Genomic DNA, 18,582 nt, shown 5'->3' on the forward strand with positions numbered 1-18,582 from the left:
TGCACTATGGAGACCACCCATTGCTTACCATTGTTTGGCCCCATAGTCACTCATTTGCTAGCTTCTTATTGGCCAGCTGCCATAGGCTTCCTTCCTCTTTCTATTTTTGTCTCTCCCCTGGAGCATAGATATATCACTTGGGTTCTTCTACTGCTCATTTTTGTAGGTACTACATTTTTGATTGTGCGTAAGAACTCTATTGGAGTGCATCTTTTTCACCTGGCTCCATCGTGCACTTCCAGTCCGCTCCATAATTGTCTGTGTTGCTTGCCCCCACCCGCCCTCTCCTTCCGTTGTTGCAAAATTTCCAAATCCTTAGCATTCCTTGGTTCAGTCAATAAAGATTTGGAAGTTTGTAATTTCTTCTTTGGTGAATATCTTCTTTATGATCTTCTCAAACAACAGCCACAGTCCTTCTCAGGGTGAACCACAAAAGTCACTAAATGAAACTGTGCTTAACCCTCTGATAGCTTGACACAAAAGCAGTCAGGCTTAACTTAGAGACAATGTGTAAACTATGTATGCAACATTTTAACAGCAACAAAGTGACAACACAACAAAAGAAAAATCCTACACCAACTTAGAAAAATAGGGTAATGTTTAATACATTTTTGAAAATAAAACAACAAAAAAATCCAATCAGTAGAGCCGGGGATATGCAATTTAATAGATTTAGCGTAGGCATAGTGCCTAAAAGTACACATCACTACTCATGGTTATCTGGTTGTGCAAGACCAGGTGAAAGTAACAAGTTCAGGCAGACTGTGATGGAGTGCATGCTGGATACAAAGCCCAGGTTAGTCCTGCATAAAAAGTTACTTTTTGAAAGTCTGGCGCAAAGAATCCAGTTCGATGTGCAGAATGCCTCAAGCAGCAGAGAGAGTGGTTCGGATGGTGTCACTGTAGCATGAAGAGCAGGCTGGGCGCTGTGGACCATAGTTGTCGCTGTATTGTGAAGATCCTGTTGGTCTTCACCTATAGTCATTGCTGGACGTTAGCTTAGTTAGTGACTGGGGGCTGTTGACGCTATAATACGAAGTGCAGATCTTGCGTTGCTGGTTGTCACTGGTGGTCATTATAGTACAAAGACTTGGGTTCACCAGAGCTTCGCTTTGACAGTCCATGCAGGTGTTAACATCTTGATGCAAACAGGTCCGTTTGCAGTTGCAAAGAACCCAAAACTTCAGGATTTCTTCTTTTCTTCCTGGCGGAGCTTAACCAACTTTGAAGTGGGAGAAACTTCTGGAGTCTTCCCCTCAGTGAATTGTTTGGAATGTCCTGCCTCACTGCCCAGGCTGTACTGGATCTAAATTCACAAAAGGCTAGTATGAAGTTTTTGTGTGGGACCGAGGCAGAGTCTTTGAAGTGCAAGTAGGACTGTGCTCATCTTCACCCCTCCTACTTGAGGTGGCCCATCCTGCCAACACAAAGTCCCTCTATTGTGTGGCCAATGCGTGGTTATCTGGTAGGAATACACAAAGGCCAACTACCATTTACGCCTAGTCATGTCGCCCAGGAAACAAGCTGCAGGCACCATATTGTCAGGGCATGAAAATGTTAACCTTATAAGCATGGCATCAAAGATGATATTTCTACCTGTTCCCAAGCAAAATATACTATGGGAGAGGCAGGCTCACAGTAGTGAAAAACACATTTTCACTGCCAGACATGTAAAATTTAAAAGTACATGTCCAACGTTTTGTATATATTGAACCTGCCATTAGGCTGTTGAAGGCCTGCCCAAGTGAGGACGTATTAACAAAATGTTTGAGGCTTGACAAAGGGGTTATTTTGCCAAGTTGAATTGGCAGCCCTTTAAAATATGCCTCAGGCCTGCAATAGCAGGCATGAGAGATGATTTAAGAGGCTACGTTAGTGGGTGGCACAACAAGGGCTGCAGGCCCACAAGTAGCAGTTAATTTATAGACCCTGGGTACATGTAGTACCACTTTATTAGGGACTTATAAGTAAATTTGATGTGCTAATTCAGTGGAAGCCTATTTTAACATGTTTTAGGGAGTGAGCACATTCGGTTTGGCACTGGTTAGCAGTAGTAAACTGCACAGAGACCTAAGGCCATCAACAACAAATTCAGAAAAATAGTAGTGATGAAGGCAAAAAGTTTGGGGTGACAGTGCAGATAGGGCTAAGTCATTTGCCTTGTCCCTCTGACCCTCCTGCATTGTGTTGCTTGTCCTATGCTCCCACCTCACATCCCACGTAATGTTGCTTGCCCATTTCTCTGTCTGCATTATTACTTGCTGAGTCGTTGGTGGCTGCCCTGCTATTGTTGCTCGCCTCATTTTTCTTGCTGACCCTATTGTTGTTGTTTGCCCCGTCCCTCCCAATCCCATCCTGGGTTGTGCTGCTTGTCCCTTAACCCGCACCCTCCTGCGTTGTGTTGCTTACCCTTACCCTGCTTGCTCTGTTGTTGTTGCTTGCCCCATCATTGTTGCTTGCCCCATCATTGTTGCTTGCCCCATCATTGTTGCTTGCCACATCATTGTTGCCTGTCCCATCGTTGTTGCTTGCCCTGTCGTTGTTGCTTGCCCTGTCGTTGTTGCTTGCCCTGTCGTTGTTACTTGTTCCATCGTTGTTGCTTGCCCTTGTGTTGCTTGCCCTGTCCTCCCCCCTCTCTTATCTGCTTTCCACATAATTGTTGCTTGCCCCGTGAGTGTTGCTTGCCTTGGTGTTGCCTGCCCCACCCTACCAGTTGTACTGCTGTTGTGTCATTGTTGCTTGCCACATTGTTGATGCTTTCCTGTTGTTTTTGCTTGACCCGTTGTTGCTTGTCTCTTTGTTGTTGTTTTCCCTGTTCCTCCTCCCAGGTTGTGTTGATTGTCCCACCCACCTCCTGGCACATTCCCGTCCCCACACATGTTGTTGTTGTTTGCCCCACCATCCCACATTGTGTTGCTTGCCCCATACCTCCACCTCCCTGTGTTGTGTCGCTTGCACTTTCACCCCTTCTGGTGTTATGTTGTTTGTCGTGCCTCTCCCACTAGAAAAAAGCAATATGACACAACCAGAACAGCCCATGTCATTGCACTTTTTCCTAACTTTTAGCCTTGCTGTGCAGCACTTGTGTCCTCTGCAGTTCCTTTTGTGGAAAGTAGCTTTTCTGGTAGCCATCTCTTCCCTTCGCAAGGTTAGTGAAATAAAGGCACTTACCCTGAAAGAGCCCTTCTTCCAAGTACATCATGACAGGGTGACCCCTGAGCAAACCCTAAATTCTTATCCAGGTAGTCTCTAGCTTCCACCTCAATCAAACCGTTGAGCTCCCAGTGTTCTTCCCACACCCAGAATTAGTAGCAGGACGAGCTCTCCACACATTTGATGTCAAAAGAGCGCTCATGTATTACGTTGACAGAACAAAACACTTCAGTTCTGCAAAACACAGCACCATTTTGTCTCCTTCTCCAGGCTGCACAGTGGGTGTGCATAGTCTAAAGCAAGTATTGCGTGCTGGTTAGTCAAATATATACAGATCTGTTATGCTAAAGCCAAACGCCCTGTGGTGGTACCTCCCAAACCGTACTCGACCAGCAAAAAAAGGCCCTTCCATGGCTTTCTTTGGTAATATTCCAATCCCTGACAGTTGAAAAGCATCTACCTGGTCTACCGCCTCATGTTCACAAAACCTTACTTTGTGGTTGGATTAGCTGCAAATAAGCCAGTTTCGGTCAGGCTGTCCTTTGCACATGTTTCCAAATTTCTGAAACATCCTCAGACTAGCCACCTCTTCTGGGAGGACTGCCTTAAAGCCTATGCACATCACTTTTATCTACAGCTACACATGCCATGAACGGAAAATGCTACTTACCCTTTAAGCATCTGTTCGTGTCATGTAATGCTGTAGATTCACATGCGCCCCCCCCCTCCCTGGGCACCTTTCAATGTTGCAGGTGTTTTCTTTTCAACTTTAATCTATAATTTTTCCTGCACATGGGCATCTTTTGGTATCTCTATGCTCCGTTTACATCCTCACTCTGTGTGCGGAAAAAACTAACTAACAATGGAGCCGATGCCCATCCTCATTACCAGCAATAGGTGGAGTCACAGTACCTCATGACTCCAAATTACTTCTTCAAAGGCAAACTACTTCACACGTCCGAGATCAACACTAGATGGGAGGAGAACGCACAGCATTTGAATCTACAGATGCTTGCAGGGTAAGTAGCATTTTCCTGCTTGATATCTGATTACCTAATATATTTTTTGCACTTTTTCAAAATATGACACATTTGTAGAACCAGTAGACCTTCTGGGCAAAGCACAGGCTTAGAGCCAACTTACGAAGCTGAGATGGGATCTTGTGGACTGTAACCAACGATGAACATGGTGCGTTTTGGGCTTTGAGCTGTCCGATGAGAATACAGGTTTACTTGTTGTATTAGTGGTGTTTTAAGCTCCTTTCACCATGGATGGACACACTCAAGAAATCCACACTGACTATATACAAAGGTAACTTCTAAATAAGTTATATGTGTCAGTTACTCTTACGCGATTCAGTAACTTTACTGCTTTTGGGTGTTGACCATTTACAAGTGTAAAGTTAGTGAGAAGTGTAGACTTACATGTTTCTAGCTCCTGAAACAAGGAGTGGAACAGAATCTACAGGTACAAGTTACTCTAGTCACAAAGGGGCACTTGTGCATCCAGGAGCAGGCAATGGCCAACCACTGATACTGCAACACCATCTAGAGCCACAAAGGAAAGAATGTTAACATAAATTAATTTATTTGACCTTTTAGTAGATATGTATAAATATCATTTATTGTTAAAAAATATAAAAACACATTGTAATATTTAAATAACCTGCCTTTAATTTAAAATATATATTTAACTGTTATCTTGTAAAATATTGAAATTAATTTACATTAATTGTATTCGTAATTTTCTGTCACTTTTAATACATATAATAGAAAAATATAAACATCTTAGATTAGGGGGATTTTTTTTTAATCTTTAAAAAATAATTTTAATTTAACACATCTAAATATATATATATTTTTATAGATGCTTTTTATTGAGTTTATGCAAATAGAACCAAATAAAAACAAAAACAATACAGTTCAAAGCATATGAGACCCCTCAGGTACCGAACTCTCAGGAGAGTTACTTACACAGACAGAAATATATATCGACATTAGCTTATCAAGAGGAGCATTACAGTGGTTTCCAACACATGGTACTACCATAATGTAACCATATCATAAACAGTCCATACATACCAGAATTTCAATATAACCACAGTTGGTCGCCATCATAATAGTACCTGTAAGTTGACTCTATCTGTTAATCTTCAGCATCAGTACTTGTCTCAGAGCTTGACTCTCCAGCATCAGTGATTCGCTCCAACAACTGTCCCCATGCCATCAAATCAGTAGGTGCACCCTCATCCATACGTACCAGCCGCATATGTTGTTCTTCTGCCACTTCCCACTCCAGAATATCCTGTATTCCACCGAAGGGCTCCTAGAACTCATCCACCTGTGGCCACCCTGCGTTTAGCCCATACAAGAGCCAGTTGTGCCAATTTTTATGGGATTTTTGACCCCCTGGACGGTGCTCTACCCCAAGTATACATGTCAATGGTGCCAGTGCGATGCCCAAGCCCTTAGTCCCCACAACCTTTGCAGTCACCTCCCGCCAAAACAGCTGTACCTCCCTACATGACCATGCTAGGTGTAGGAAGGAAGCATCCCCCTCACCATAGAGAGCGCACCCGGCTCCCCTAGTTGGATCAGTCTTGTTAAGATGAGAAGGCGTGACATAGGTACGGTGCATAAAATTCAAGTGTACGAGCTCAAATCTCTTATTGTACGAAACAGTGCACGCCAACAACAACGCCCTGGCCCAATCGGCATCTGCCACTGGTTCCCCCAACTCCCGCTCCCATGCCCGGCGTGCTGCATAGGACGTACAAGGCAAATCTTCCTGGAAAGCCCTAGAAAATAGGGTGGTTAAGTGTCCTCCATCCCCCCAATTTATCAGCCCATTCAGTACCTTTAGAGGATGGTGCGGTGATCGGGAAGTCTTGTCAAACCTCATATGCAACACTTTCTAGCTTTGCATATTGCAGGAATTGGCCCGTACTGTGCCTCCTGAAAGGATAAGAACCCCTCATTAGGAAATAGATCCCCCACAACAAGACATCCCCCCACCCTCCAGCTGTCCAAAGACATGTGATTATCAATATCGCGGAAGGGAGCGAGGTCCCACACCTTCAGTTCCCTATCAAACAGGGCATGACGAAGCACCTTCTTAACGGCCTGTTTGCAGATCTGTACAGTATTATAAACCAGGTAAGGGACTGCTGCCTCCAAATGGCCGCCTCTCATCAGACGATGCGCTAACGTATCTGTGCCCAGCATGCCCTCAAAAACGTGCTTTTTCCATGTGTCCGACTCAGCCAGCCACTTTGCAGCATGCTGTAACTGCGCAGCGTAGTAATATAGCTGAATATTGGGGATAGCTAACCCACCGTCTTCCAGATCCCTCTGCAGTGTGGAAAGGGATACCCTGCTGCGGTGCCCAGCCCAAACCAGAGAAATCAGCAAACTGTCCAGTCGAGTGAATAACCGAGGAGCCAACGGAAACAATGAGCTTTGTATCAGATATAGACAGCGCAGGAGGAACACCATCTTAGCAATAGCTGCTCTACCCATCTCAGAGAGTGGCTACCTATTTCAAAATGAAACCGGGTGCTCCAGGCCCAGCACAACTCTTTCCACATTCAGTATCTCATGGGCTGCTGCGGTGTGAGCAACCCAAATGCCCAAAGACCGAACGCTCTCTAATTTCCAATGGAGGCCCACTACTTGCAAATCATCCAGCAGCCTTCCACGAATCGCACGCAGCGGGCACAGCGTTCACTCGTAATTCAGAGACGGCCCAGTCTCCCTCAACAGCCGCAACAATAGAGGAACCGAGTCGCCCGGTGACCGAAGGTACACCAGCCCGTCATCAGCTTGTAGAGAAATATGTGAGTGGCAAGACCCACCTGAATCCCACAAGGGGCCAGCTCCCCACGAACACATCTAAATATTTAATTGAAAATTAAGTTAATACTGATGTAGCATTTTTGATTTTGTTCTACATTTACAATACATTTATCACATTGATTTACATTAACATTTAACATACATATTTTTACTATTCTAATAAGTTGAATAAACTTTTAATATTTCCGGTACACTTTACTGTAGAGATCTGTGTCCTATGGGGGTCTATTTTAAGAGCCTGCCTCCTGTGTTGCAGTAGCACTGGTTGGCCATGTATGGTGGTGAACTTACTCCAGTTATGACATGGAATACATTTGCTACTGTTATTGGTCCTCTTAGGCTGTAGTAACTTTAGAAGTGCACTTAAAAGCAATGGGCTTACTCTTTTGTGTGTGACCTCCCCAAAACCTCATTGGGATTCCTTAAACCCCTCATTATTCCACCCCCAAACCACTTCCGTTTAGTAGTAGGTATTCCCCTTTTCCCAGGCGCTTCCCTTGGTCCCTCTCCATTTAGTAATATGTTGTGTACTAACATAGGTGAGGATCTCCCCTTAGAAAAGATAGGAGAGGTGGAGGTGAAGATTTACACTCTTAGGTTTATGAACGGCATTTTGTCATAAGAAAGTAATATTGATCTAGAATGCATGTTGTGAATTGGGCCCTATATGTTTTAAAATATTTTATGAAATTCATGTTGTCATCTAATACAGATAATAGATACGTATGTAAATTTAAAAATAACCTTGGGGCGGAGCTTGGTGAGTGACAAAATGGCCGTCTAGGCCGAGAGCTCCCCTGGCTGAGGACTAAATCCTAAATTATCCTGGCATCAAGGGTGCGGTATTAAAGCAGTTAGCACCTGGAGCTGTTATTGCTGTGTCCAGCAGACGTGATAGGCCACCCAGCTATGCGCTGTGAGGATGGAGAATGATGGCACGGCCTGCACGGCGCTGTGCTCCCCGTGGGCCCAAGCAGATCCAAACGGATGTGGGGCGCTGTCAGCTGCTGGACCTCGATTGCCCTGTGGAATGCAGAGCTGAACGGTGAGGCCCTTACTAGCTAGGGATCTACACTTTATCCTAGTTTCAGGACATAGGCCCTCATTACCAGTTCAGCAATGACAGGACCGCCACGCCGGCGGTGGCAATCCAACCGCCAACAGGCTGATGGTGCAGACTGCCGTATTACGACCGCAGCGGTGAACAGGCTGGAACACATCCAGTGCATCAATGGGGCAGGCACCTCAGGGCACAGGGGGAGGGGTTGGTGGTGGGGACAGAGGTTAGGGGGTCTTGGGCTTTGGCTTGGAAGGGGGGTCTGGGCCTTAGCTTTGGATGGAGGGGGAGTGGGTTTAGACCGATGGGTGGGAGCGGGATCAGGCCTCTTTCACAAGTTTCTTGTTGGAGGGGGAAGGGACATGGGAACCAGACAGAAGGTCTACAGAGGATTGTGAAGTAGAGGGAGTGGTTTTGGGGAGGCCACGTGAAGGTGCAGGGACAAGACTGGGTGGGCCAGGAGGTTCGAACAGGTCAAGGCGGGAAAGGAAAAGTTTTTTAAGAGCATGTGGAGGGACTGTGAAAATGGGTGTGGGCGTGGAGGTAGAGGGATGGTCGTAGGACGTGTAGGTGTTCTGGATGTGGATGCAGGTGGGGGCATAGTCTGCTTGTGTGTGGTGGATGAATGTTCAGTGCCTAAGTGGGTGCGTTTATGTGTTTTGGGGCGGGAAACAAGGGTGGGAGAGGACAAACAGGTTGTGTGAATGGATGTTGTAGTAGTGTCTGCAGGTTTGGTGTGTGTGCTGCAGGTTTCTGTTATGGTTGTTGTGGTGAGTGCGGGTGTGGTGTCTGGGGTGCATGTCTGTGTGACTGCTGTTGTGGTGATTGCGTCAATGGGGGCAAGATCTGGGAGCGTGGATGCAGTGCTTGCAGGTGTGTGTGGGGAGGACACTGTAAGGGAGGATGGGGTGGGGGAGAATGTGGAGGACGTGGCTGTTGTGTTTGCATCTGTCTGTTGAGTGTGTGCATGGCTGTGGTGTGACTTGTGGTGCCTGTGTGTGCCTTGTGTGTTGTTGTGTGTGCATGCTTTTTGGCTTGTGTACTTGGGATGGGTGAGGGGAGAGGGGTGCTGGATGGGGGCACATGTGGTTGGAGAGGGGACAGAGGTACAAGGGACATAGGCTGCCATCAAAGAGGAGGCCAGAGCCTGAAACGATCTCTGAAGGCCAGACAAGGCACAGAAAATGCCTTCCAGGTAGGCATTGGTTTGCTCCATTCGTGATGCCAGCCCCTGGATAGCATTCATAATGGTTGTCTGTCCCACAGAGATGGCTCTCAGGAAGTCAATAGCCTCCTCATTGAGGGCAGCAGGGCTGACTAGGGCAGGGGCAGAGGTACCTGTGGCAAAGGAGACGCTAACCCTCCTGGGTGAGTGGGCACGGGCAACTTGGTGGGGAGCTACTGTGAGGGAGGTGCTGGTGGGGTGGCGGCTGACGAAGATGTTGTTGGGGTGGTCCAAGAGGGGTCTGCCACCACCAAGGAGCAGCCACTGGAGGAGGAATCCGAGTCTGATTTTGAAGTGGTAGTAGGCTCCCCCATGGTGCTCCCCTCGCCCTCCAACCCACTGGTTCCCTTGGTGGACTGTGCCTCCTGGGTCCTATGGGCTGCAGCATCCCCACTCTCCGGTGCCTCTGCTTCTTCACCTGATTATGCTGATGCACAAAACGGCACAAGAAAACAGAGAGGGAGGGGGGAGACCAAGACAGGTATGCGGACTGTGAGTAACTCAACTATAATGCAGGAAGGCACACATGCAGTGCACTTCAGTCCAAGACCTCACCTTACCATAGCCTTTGCACTACAGGAATGTGCCACTAATAGGGATTACATCTGCCTGTTTGGATTACACTACACTGACAGTGGTGCCCTACAGATTCACTGTACGTGTCTTGCAAGTCCAACTGAGTAATCCATTCAATGGTCAGATGTTTTCAGTACCACTACAGCACTTTGTAAGACAACAGGAACACTACCTGACAGACTGTTCTACCCAATTCCCACCTTACCTGGGTACACATGCCAACTACACAGCTAAGTAACGAAACCCGGTCAAAAAGCTGAACACCTGCATACCCTGACATCTATGAGTCACTGTTACAGCATCCTTTTTTCACATTACCTACCATCCCCCCAATACAGTTGGCATGAAGGACAGTGTGAGAACTCACCCCCTTGTGGCTGCTGTGGTGCTTTTAAGCACCCATCCAGTTCTGGGTTGGCCACCGCCAGTATGCAGGCCATTAGGGGTGTCGGGGTCTGACGTACACCCCTCCCTCATTGGGAGGATGTCCCCAGCTGGTCCTCCATGGTGTTCCGGGCCCAGCGTCTCAGGTCCTCCCACCATTTCCTGCAGTCGGTGCTCCACCGGCTATAGACCCCCAGGGTCCGCACGTCCTTGGCGATGGCTTGCCACAACCTCTTTTTCTGATGGGCGCTGACTGCATGGGTGACACATAGGAAACACATTTATGTATACTTACCACACGCATGCTGACATAGGGTACAATCGTACTGACATTAGTCCACCAAACAATCCATCATGTTCCTACAGGTTCACATTGATGGCCTATACCACTACACCCATACGCTTGGTAACCCTACATACACACACACACATGCGCCCGCAGCAATCACATTCAGTGCTAGGACACTGTCAACTACTCACCTACTCCTCTGGTCACCCGTACAACTTTGCATACAGGGGTAGGACCCCGTCCACAAGTTTGATCAGCTCCTCCTGGGTGAAGGCTGGGACCCTCTCCCCATTGCATGTGCCATAGTCGCAACCAGATGCAGGATACAGCAGCACACGCAGTGGAGTTGTGGTCGTGTTGAGTGCAGAAGTCAAGTGGCGAAGGGAAATCAAAATGGCGGTGAGGATCGCAGCGGTTCACACCGCCGGTGGCGATCATGATTGGCCCCTGTTCCCCATAAACACCAATGTTAACCAATGAGGAATTGCACGGCGGTACAGACCGCCTAACGGCATGACGACTAATGCCAGCGGAGTCATGTCACTTCCATCTGCCTCTGCATGTAGGACAGGCGAGTACCATTTGAAGTGCAAAATGTGTTAGAGTTCAATCCTTATGCACCGTCCACGCTCTCATATTAGATTGGAAATGTTAGGTACTTCAGTCATACATAGCTATACACGCCATATGTGATGTGTGGCACCAGTTGGATGCAAATGTAGGTTGAATACCACTGTGATCATTTGTCAATTGTCACAGTGTAAGTTGTATACAACCTTTCCATGATTGGAAGGCTATGTTAGTGCAGTTGTGTGTGCGTAGACATCATGTGTAATGTGTTGTTATGGTGACGTGTGTTGGCTCTCCCTAGATACCGACCCATGTGGAGACTGAGGAATGCACCGGTGTACCGGCCTCTAGTTGACGGGGCACCCATGGAGGAACGACACATTCGTCTACGTGTGAACCAGATGACTATACATGAACTGTGTGCCCAATTATAGCCAGATCTACAGGCAGCTCTATATAATCCCTATTCTATTCCCCCTACTGTGCAGGTACTATCTGTGCTACATATTGTGGCCACTGGGTCATTTCAGGTGACAGTGGGCTTGGCAGCAGGTGTGTCATAGCCAATGTTCAGTAACATCTTAAGGGATGTCCTGACTGCCTTGCTGAAACACCTCCACAGCTACATCAAATTTCCTCACACTGCTGACTTACCCACTGTGAAATCTGCTTTCTATGCCACTGCACACATTCCTCATGTGATTGGGGCCATATATGGCACCCATATTCCCTTCATTCCGCCCAGGGTTAATGAACAAGTGTACAGGAATAGGAACAATTATCACTTTGTGAATGTACAGGTGGTGTGTCTTGCAAACCAGTACATCTCCCAAGTGATTGCAAAATTCCCTGGATCTGTATACGACTCTTGCATATTGAGGAATGCCAGTGTCCCACACCTGATGGCACAACTACAGAGAGAGAGAGCCTGGCTTGTGGGTGAGTGAGATGTGAGAGTGCAGTAGCTAGCAACCTTCCTTTCCTATTTTTTTGCCCTCTACACAATGGTGATTTGTGCTATGTGTACCCACTCTTCCCAGGTGATTCTGGCTATCCTAACCTGTCGTGGCTGTTGACACCATTGAGGTATCCCAGGAAAGGGGGTGAGAACTGCTACAATGAGGCACATGGCAGGACAAGAAGAGTCATTGAGAGGACCTTCGACCTACTGAAGGTAAGATTCCGGTGCCTGCTATGTCAGGCGGATCCCAGTGCTACTCCCCAAACAAGGTTTGCCAGATCATCGTGGCCTGGTGTATGCTGCACAATTTGGCACTAAGAAGGCATGTTCTTCACCTGAGAGACGAGAAACGACCTGATCCACCGGTGGAAGCTGAGGGGACAGAGGAAGGCGATGATGAAGGTGATTAGGATGATGTAAACACCAGAACTCAGCTCATTCAGCTGTACTTCCAATGAGTTGAAGGTACATCTTACCTACTGTTTCCCACAACATTGCCTACGTAGATTTGTGTTCAGTTGACAGATTGCACAACCAGTGCTGGAGACACAGCAGTGTGTGTGTGGTGCCATGTCTGTACTGTCACGTAGCCCTTACTGCTTCATATGTTTGAGGACTCCCAAAGGTAGTTCATACACAGAAGTTATGTTTTCCGGAATGTGTTTCCTGCCTTCACATGTATGGACTCTTTGGACATGCTGCGTGGATAGAGGGTGTGGGCCAGTTATGCTGTCAGTATTTGTCAATCAGCATCTCCTCAGTACTTGCACACCAACCTAGAGTCCCTGACAATGTGGGTGAAGGTATCCTCAGCTGATGTAGATGGCCCCACAGTTGTACTAATCTGCAAAGCTGCATTTTGGAGTTACTTACGGGTGTGTAGTGCAGCTGACATATGGTAATACTGCTCAGTCAAGAAGTGACAGTACTCTGTGAATGATGTAACACTTTGGACACAAAGCAGATACATATGTCATGAACAAACTGTACCTAAATGTGTGCTACAAATCTGTTCCTCACAGGTCTTTCTATGGTGGGATTCCCTTTGCCATGCCTTGTACATGGAGGATTTGAACATTCCTGGTGCAAGCGTTAGGAACCCATTTCACAGATTTGGAATGAAACATACCTGCTAACTATCAGGCTAGCCAAATCCAGGTACTGTAGGAAAGTACCATCTTGCCTGGCATGTTACCCCCATATTTCACTGTATATATGTTGTTTTGGTTGTATATGTCACTGGGACCCTGCCAGCCAGGGCCCCAGTGCTCATGAGTGTGCCCTGAATGTGTTACCTGTGTTATGACTAACTGTCTCACTGAGGCTCTGCTATCCAGAACCTCAGTGGTTATGCTCTCTCATTTCTTTCCAAATTGTCACTAACAGGCTAGTGACCAATTTCACCAATTTAGATTGGCATACTGGAACACCCTTATAATGCCCTAGTATATGGTACTGAGGTACCCAGGGTATTGGGGTTCCAGGAGATCCCTATGGGCTGCAGCATTTCTTTTGCCACCCATAGGGAGCCCTGACAATTCTTACACAGGCCTGCCACTGCAGCCTGAGTGAAATAATGCACACATTATTTCACAGCCATTTTCACTGCACTTAAGTAACTTATAAGTCACCTATATGTCTAACCTTTACTTAGTAAAGGTTGGGTGCTAAGTTACTCAGTGTGTGGGCACCCTGGCACTAGCCAAGGTGCTCCCACATTGTTCAGGACACATTCCCCGGACTTTGTGAGTGCGGGGACACCATTACACGCGTGCACTACACATAGGTCACTACCTATGTGTAGCTTCACAATGGTAACTCTGAATATGGCCATGTAACATGTCTAAGATCATGGAATTGCCCCCTCTATGCCATCCTGGCATTGTTGGCACAATCCCATGATCCCACGGGTCTGTAGCACAGACCCGGGTACTGCCAAACTGCCTTTTCAGGGGTTTCACTGCAGCTGCTGCTGCTGCCAACCCCTCAGACAGGTTTCTGCCCTCCTGGGGTCCAGCCAGGCTTGGCCCAGGAAGGCAGAACAAAGGACTTTCTCAGAGAGAGGGTGTTACACCCTCTCCCTTTGGAAAAAGGTGTTAAGGCAGGGGAGGAGTAGCCTCCCCCAGCCTCTGGAAATGCTTTCATGGGCACAGATGGTGCCAATTTCTGCATAAGCCAGTCTACACCGGTTCAGGGACCCCTCAGCCCTGCTCTGGCGCGAAACTGGACAAAGGAAAGGGGAGTGACCACTCCCCTGACCTGCACCTCCCCTGGGAGGTGCCCAGAGCTCCTCCAGTGTGCTCCAGACCTCTGCCATCTTGGAAACAGAGGTGCTGCTGGCACACTGGACTTCTCTGAGTGGCCAGGGCCAGCAGGTGATATCAGAGACTCCTTCTGATAGGCTCCTTCAGGTGTTGCTAGCCTATCCTCTCTCCTAAGTAGCCAAACCCTCTTTTCTGGCTATTTAGGGTCTCTGCTTTGGGGAATTCCTTAGATAACGAATGCAAGAGCTCATCAGAGTTCCTCTGCATCTCTCTCTTCACCTTCTGCCAAGGAATCGACTGCTGACCGCGCTGGAAGCTTGCAAAACTGCAACAAAGTAGCAAAGACGACTACTGCGACACTGTAACGCTGATCCTGCCGTCTTCTCGACTGTTTTCCTGGTGGTGCATGCTGTGGGGGTGTAGTGTGGTTAGTTTTACGTATTCATTGCGCTTTAGCTTCAGGCTTTAGGCCCTTGTGCACTTTGCCCTGAATATATTTTATTCATTTGCTGACAGCTTAGAGCCTCTGTGTACTTTGCTCTACATGCTTTTTATTAGGCTTCGTACTGTTATTTTTCAAATAGCCAGTTCTACGGTGTTGTTTTTTATTCATATCACACTGTTTTGCCTACTTCAGCACTGGAGTTCTCCATAACATATTTACTCTGTGCTTCAGTCAAGGATACAGTCTGGTACATTGCCGATAGACGTGGTAAGAGTTTAGACTCGGCATTCCTGCGTAGGGACATTTTGTGATCACGATGACATGTTAGTTATAAAATCACTTCCTTGTCCCAATACACGCAAGAGGGAGATTCCGACCAGGGAACCACAACTTGACGCTGACTGCCTCGTTGCAGATGCTGAACCAAGATCACAGGTCTTTGTTCAGGTATGAGGGCTGATGTCTCCACAGTGATTCTAATAGGCAAGCTAGAAGCTTAACATGCTGTGCTCTAGATAGAACAAGCAGAGGGAGAGTAGAAACTGTTTGACAATATGATAGCTTTGTTTTTATGTTTTACTCTCCTGGTAACTATTACAATCCTACTGTATTGTATCGTTCTGGTTATTGCGGCTCACGCCTTAATATCTAAAATACAGTCGTTTTATTAAAACATTATATAAAACTTATACTGTCTTTGTCATTTGTATATGAGATCATATTGGAAATAAGAGAGTTGGTTTGGATCTGAGTAACCACGACTTCCCTGAGAAGTTCCAAAGATGTCATGCGCTCGGCTGCCAAATCATTCCTTCCACATGGGAGAAATGAGGCACTGCTAGTTAGCCGGAGCAAAAACCGGATTTAGGGTGACAGAGTTCTTTACACGTGGGTCAGACTCAGTCCCCCACACCGTTATAGATCCTGCTACCTAGAAATCCAGTAGTTTCATTTAGAATAATGAGAGCCCACGCGACATGGCGCCGCCAACGTTTGGTCTGACTCTAATGATTAGGTCCGACTGACTCTCTTGGTCTCATATATATTTTGACTCCTCGGCTCCGTATACGGAGACGTCCGTGGGGCTGAGGGTTTCCGCCGCCACGGCATAGGTGCTTCCTGTTGCTTAGTGGTTGGTTGTTCAAGCTTGAACTTTGAAAGGAAAAAACCCCGATATTGGTGTGCCTTCTCTGACCTGAAGCCGTTTTTTATAAAATAGCGAATCCTAATGTAGTGAATATAGCAATTAATATGCGTCATCCGCTCACGGGACATCTGTTGACACATGGACTGACAGTCCAGGGAGGTCCAGTCACTTTTGTGGTGGACGCCCATGCAGCCTATAGAACGGAACTTTTTTATTCTTGGGTCGGATTTCCAGCAGTGGATGGGGGAACAAATACTTTTCACGAATACACAGTTGCGAATGTCCCTGGACAATACAGGGCTTACGCTTATTTAGAAATACCTCTATCTTATCAAGAACACCATAATTGGCTTGATGGCGCCCTCCCACACACAGTAGCACAAGTTAGGTTAGGTCCACTGAGTAATGATGGTCCTACCTGGCCTTTATTGGCTACATATACACCACATCCTGCGGTTGCTCAATTGGCAGTGGTTGAAGTTCGTCGTTTATATACAGAATTAACGGCTACATATAGACGATTAGTTCAGTTTGTCATGCAGACACTAAATACGAATGCAGCGCGTGCTGCTCCAGCGCACCCACAGGCTGTGGTTCCGGGTATTAATCCGGCCACTGTGCACTCGGTAATGGGTAAAGTGCCGGCTAAACGAGAGGAGACTCCATTTTGGCTGGCGCAAAAAATGTATACGCTGGAAGCAGAATTTCCCCATACGGGACCTCAGGATAAACATAGAATTTTGACGATGTGTTTGCCGTACGGGATGGTTCCTCCGGTGGACCTTTGTAATACCTGGGGCACGGTATTTTCCGCGCTCTACACTACGGCACACGGTACACCGACATTAGCTAATTTACCCGACGTACTTAAACAGATTCAGGATGAATATGGGGCTGCCCCTGCCTTGGATTTGGGCATGCAGTTGCTGGGCAATTTTGCCACAGTTTCTTCTATTATTTTGAGTAATCTCAAAGGAGAGGCAGTAGCACTAGCAGTGCAAATGCGTCTTCGGGATGTTCCGCTGCTTAATCAGGAGCGGGAGCTTCCGAGAATAATTGCGGAAACATATTCTAGTATTGGTCGTGATAGCCTACGGGCTAGACCGCAAAAACCCCAGTTACAGGGTAAAAATAATAAAGAAAATGCTAAACAGCAACAACCTGAGGGTTCGAAAAAGCGCTGGGAAACAGCAAACACCTAAGAAAGATGGTGGGCAGTCTCCGCAACCGGAGACCCCACAGAATAAGTATAATCTCAGGAATAGGGATACTTTGAAGACGCCTGATAGATATCAATACACTGATACACGCCAATCTCGTTCCTTTCAGGACGTCTCGGAAAAGAGAAGTGAGAGAGGTGGGCGGTCAGAGCGGAGGACGGAGTACGTGAAACCGAGACAGGATTCACAACGCTCAGCGGAGGTTTCTATTAAACAAGAAGAGAAACCGCTGCAACAAAAACAGCAGTTTAAGAAGAAGAAAGTGGCAGCTGTCTCAGTCAGACATGCCGCTCAAGAAGAGAGTTCTCTTGACGAACAAGACATGGGCATTAGCACTGTTAGACAGCGCGGCAGAGGTCACAATAGTTCGCCGGAGTCTTCTAGAGCATCTGGAGGTGAAAGCAACTGATGACTTCATACAAGTCGAGACGGCGGATATGCGAGTCTCTGATCCTGATAGAGTATATGAAGTGACTCTGCGATTGGAAGGGGACATTGACCGTATTATAAACGCCATTTTTTGGGACCATGTGGTAAAATCATATGATGTTCTGTTGGCCGAACAAGATTGGCCACCTGACTTTGTTCGCGACTGTCCAGTTGGGGAGGAGGTTATTAAACCTTCCTTCTCACCACTTGTTCCAAGAGAACTCGCGGAGTCCTATAGTAAATCATGGGCTCTAGCACAGGCTCCCGCCTTGTATAGAAATAACGTGGGGTGGGACAGACAATCACCTTATCATGTAATTCCGATAAAGGGCGAGCCTCAGCCACAACCGCAATATCCTATCAAATTTGAAGCTAGGGCATCGGTTAGAAAAATTCTTACACAATTGGAGTATCAGGGTGTAATTGAGCCCTGTGTCTCGCCGATGAATAATCCCTTGTTTCCGGTTGCTAAACCGGACCATTCATATAGGATAGTGGTGGATTATCGACATTTGAATAGTCATACACGCACATATGCAATACAGAATTCACACAGCGCAGCGCTTATGAATAATATAGTGCGTAAAAAATACAAGACAACATTAGATATCTTGAATGGATTTTTCTGCCAGAATATAGCGCCCGAGAGTCGGGATTATACCTGTTTCAGTACGTTTGGCTCTCAGAAATTTTTTTGTCGTTTGCCTCAGGTGTATAAGAATAGCCCAGGACTGTTTTCGGCTCGTGTAACTGAAATGCTGCATGAGTTCGACCCTGAAGCATTATCATATGTTGATGACATATATCTGACAGATGATGAGATTCTGCAACATCTAAGGCGTGTATCGCGCATTGTTGTGGGGTTTGCTGATATTGGCTATAAGTTTAATTTTAAGAAATCAAAGATTGCCTTCCTCAGCGTCATTTTCCTGGGATATGAGTTGTCGAGTGAGGGCAAGAGCCTAGCGCCACATTTTTGGGAGAAATGTGCTTTATTGCAGCCTCCTA

At 46.9% G+C, this 18,582-nt stretch overlaps 1 protein-coding gene across 4 annotated transcripts in view; it reads left to right on the plus strand.

The window, feature by feature from the left end:
* Window positions 1-18,582, plus strand: part of LOC138287287 (zinc finger protein 84-like) — an 85,007-nt gene that overhangs the window by 14,813 nt on the left and 51,612 nt on the right. The window contains exon 3 of one of the 4 annotated variants that reach the window (XM_069227643.1): window positions 12,149-12,282. The exons of 1 other annotated variant lie outside the window; for it this stretch is intronic. The gene's annotated coding sequence lies outside the window, so the exon portion shown is untranslated. Of the gene's footprint in view, window positions 1-12,148; window positions 12,283-12,320; window positions 12,535-18,582 lie in introns of those variants that run through there. 2 more of the 4 variants (XM_069227644.1, XM_069227645.1) reach the window with 2 other exon arrangements.

This window comes from Pleurodeles waltl, chromosome 4_1 (assembly GCF_031143425.1).
Source record: "Pleurodeles waltl isolate 20211129_DDA chromosome 4_1, aPleWal1.hap1.20221129, whole genome shotgun sequence".
Lineage (NCBI taxonomy): Eukaryota > Metazoa > Chordata > Amphibia > Caudata > Salamandridae > Pleurodeles > Pleurodeles waltl.